The following is a 3,771-nucleotide window of genomic DNA, read 5'->3' as shown; positions in this document are numbered from 1 at the left end:
ATTGCTCTAAATAACTACTTATTGGAGAAATGCAAATTAGCACATCTCTGAGGTACCACCTCACACCTCTCATACTGGCCAATATGATCAGAAAGGACAATGATCAATGTTGTTTGGGATGTGGGATATCTGGGTCTGAAAACATGGTTGGTGGAACTGTGAACTCATCCAACCTTTCTAGAGAGAAATTTAGAATTATGCCCAATGGCAATAAATACCCATTGATCCAGCAATATGCCACTACTGGGTCTATACCCTGAAGAGATTATGAAAAAGGATAAAAACATCACTTATACAAAAATATTCATAGAATCCCTGTTTTTGGTGACAAAGAATTGGAAATTAAGTGAATGTCTTTCAATAGGGGAATGGCTTAACAAACTGTGGTATATCTATGCTATGGAAAACTATTGTCCTATTAGAAAGCAGAAGGGATGGAAATTCAGGGAAGCATGGAAGTATTTGCATGAACTGATGCTGAGTGAGATTAGCAGAATCAGAAGAACACTGTACACCCTAACAGCAGCATGGGGGGGAGGGGGTGATCACCTTGATGGACTTGCTCATTCCATCAGTTCAAAAATCAGGGTCAGTTTGGGGCTATCTGTGATGGAGAATACCATCTGTATCACGAGAAAGAACTGTGGAGTTTTCACAAAGGCCAAAGACTATTACCTTAATTTAGAAAGAAGAAACTATTATCTTACATAATTTTGCTATCTCTTACACTTTATTTTTCTTCCTTAACGATATGATTTCTCTCTTGTCACGTTCAACTGAAATCAATGTATACTGTGGAAAGAATGTAAAGACTAACAGACTGCCTTCTGTGGGGGATGGAGGGAGGGAAGCAAGAAGAGGTCAAAAATTGTAAAACTCAAAATAAATTAAGTCTTTCTTTAAAAACAGGTATTGTACTTCTAGGAGAACAAGAATTGTACTTCTATCAGAAAAATAGAGTATATTTTGGGAGCGTGTGAGTACAAAATAGGTATAAAACTATTAAGAGATGAAAAAGGGGATTATAGCCAGAGAAAAAAGCATTAGATGATAAATAATGCCACATGATGAGACACAAAGAACCAATTATAGTAAAGGGAAAGAAAGGAGATGTGAATACTGAGTAAATCTCACTCTCAATCCATTTGGCTCACAGAAGAAATAAGATATACACAAATGAGTTAAAAAAAAGTTTATCCAGCCCTACAGGGAAGTGGGGGAGGCAAAGAGAAAGTAAAAGGAATGTGAGGCTAATGAAAGGGAAAGGGAAAAGAAAAGAAAAAGGTAAAGGCAAAGGTTACAAAATTAAAAGAAGAAAGGGAAAAGAAGAGGTAAGAGGACAGATAGAAGGAAAGACAGACTGAGCAAGGCAGCCATTAGAAGCAAAGCATTTGTGAAGAGGTATGAGTAGGAAGATGGGAGAAAAATACAAAGAGGGTAAAGATAGAATGGAGGGAAATACAGTTAGTCATCTTAACTGTGAATGTGAATGGGATGTAAAATGCCCCTAAAATAAAAGAGCATAGTAGAATGTATTAAAAAATAGCATCGTATTCATATCCTTTGACCATTTATCAAATGAGGAATGACTTGTGATTCAATGTTTTCTATATATGTTAGATTCAGTTTTCCATATATGTTAGAAATGAGTCTTTTATTACAAACACTAGCTGTGCAAATTCTTTCCTAGTTTTCTGCATTCCTTCTAGTCTTGGATGCATTGGTTTTATTTGTGCAAAACCCTTTTGATATGATATATTCAAAATGATTCATTTTGCAATTTATAATGTTCTCACCCTCTTGTTTGTCATAAGATTTTCCTCTCTCCAAACATCTAATAGTATTTCTTATTCTAGTCATTGTATTATAGTATCATCCTTTATATCTATATTATATTTCCTTTGACCTTATTTTGTATGAAATAGGGGTCTATGCATAATTTTTGCCCTGTTATTTTCCAATTTTTCCAGAAGCTTCTTTCAAACAGTGTATTCTTATCTAAGAAGATAGTGTCTTAGTGTTCACCAAGCAATGGAGTACTGTAGCCATTTACTATCATTTCTTTTGTTTGTAATATAATCCACTGAATCATCATTCAATTTCTTAGCCAGTACCAGACAGTTTTGAAGACTGCTTCATAATATCATTTTATGCTTGGTACATCTAGGTCACCTTCTTTTGCATATTTCATCAATCCTTTTAATATTTTAAACATTGTGTTGCTCCAGATGAATTTTGTTACTATTTTCTCTAGCTCTGTGAAATAGTTTTTTGATGGTTTGATTGGCATTGCACTGAAGAAATAATTTAATTTGGGTATAAAGAGCATCTCTATTATATTAACTTGGCCTATTCGTGAGTAATTGACATTTTTCCAGGTTTAGATTTGACCTGATTTTTGTGAAAAGTCTTTTCTACTTGTGATCATGTAGTTTCTGTGTTGTCTTGGAAGATAAATTTCCAAGTATTTTATGTTGTCTAAAATTGATTTTTTTTTCCTGTATTGGTATTTATTTCTTCAGTTCAACAAGAGGTTAATGGGGGAGGTTGGTTGTGGGGAGGAAGGAGGAGACAGGGAGTCAAAGCCTCTCTTCTGGGTCTGCCCCAGATATGGTTGATCCTGATTTCTGAGCCTTGTTCCAGGGCACACAAGAAGAAGATCTTGGGGGTGGGTAGAGTTTTAGGAAAACATTGAAGGGGTGATGAGTTGCACAATCAACCAAAGGCATGTCTAGAATTCTCCTTAGTTGTGCAAAATGGCTTCCTTTTATATGGAATTGAAGCATAGAAGTATGACAAGTTACATCCCATGAATTTCAGCTCTTAATAAAATATTCTTTAGGTTAAAGTCTTTGTGCTAAAGAATTCTTTCATTGCTTCTTTAACTTCTTGTACTTAGTTTCCAGTTTCTTTGAATATACCTCTGACTTGTAGGGTGCTTGCTGAAGAGCTGCTACTTCTCAGTTAAGGTGATCTGATTCAGAGAAGACTGAATATTATTAGTTTAAGTCTTTTATGTTTCTGCTTATGTTTAGCAATGTCTTTCATTTTCAGTTACTTCAAGCTAATCAGCATGTTCAAATTTTCCAGCAGTTTATAGTCTTCACTGGAAACTGTCAGCTCTCCTGTCAGATCTGGGGCCATTTTAGAGAATATGTTCTGTCTGGCACAGTCCTATGATGTCCTCCTTGGTGGCCTCCAAGGCCTCAGCCATCTCCATTGCATCATCTTCTAGGCCAGGGAAGGGAGAGAAGAGGGATGGAACTGGGAGGGGAGAGGAAGCAGAGGGAAAAGAAGGGGAGTTGTGAAAAATAGGGGAGAGAAAGGAAAGGATTACAGTTATTTTATTTTTATTGATATTTTATTTTTACAAATGCTTGTTTTTTGTTTGTTTTTTGTTTGTTTTTAGTATTTGCAATGCAATGGTGTTCAATGGCTTACCCATGGCCACACAGCTAGGTAAATATTAAGTGTATGAGGCTGGATTTGAACTCAGGTACTCCTGACTCCAGGTCCAGTGCTCTATCCATTGTGCCACCTAGCTGGTACTTACAAATGCATGTTAGAAAAGTTTTTCAACATTCATCCATATGGACACACACACACACACACACACACACACACACACACATACACACACACACACACACACACACACACACATAGGTATATATGCATTATATTACAAAATTTCCTTCTACCCTCCTTTCCCACTCCCCTCCCCTCACCAGCTAACAGTCAACATTATACATACATACATATTAGTGATGA

The 3,771-nt window shown here is 36.2% G+C and overlaps 1 pseudogene; it reads right to left on the bottom strand.

Annotated features, from left to right (window-relative positions):
* Positions 1-2,870: 2,870 nt before the first annotated feature.
* LOC141497462 (biogenesis of lysosome-related organelles complex 1 subunit 2-like) lies at positions 2,871-3,220 on the bottom strand (annotated as a pseudogene).
* Positions 3,221-3,771: the final 551 nt, after the last annotated feature.

The sequence above is a fragment of the Macrotis lagotis genome, chromosome X, assembly GCF_037893015.1.
Source record: "Macrotis lagotis isolate mMagLag1 chromosome X, bilby.v1.9.chrom.fasta, whole genome shotgun sequence".
NCBI lineage: Eukaryota > Metazoa > Chordata > Mammalia > Peramelemorphia > Peramelidae > Macrotis > Macrotis lagotis.
This window is presented reverse-complemented; position numbering and strand designations above follow the sequence as displayed.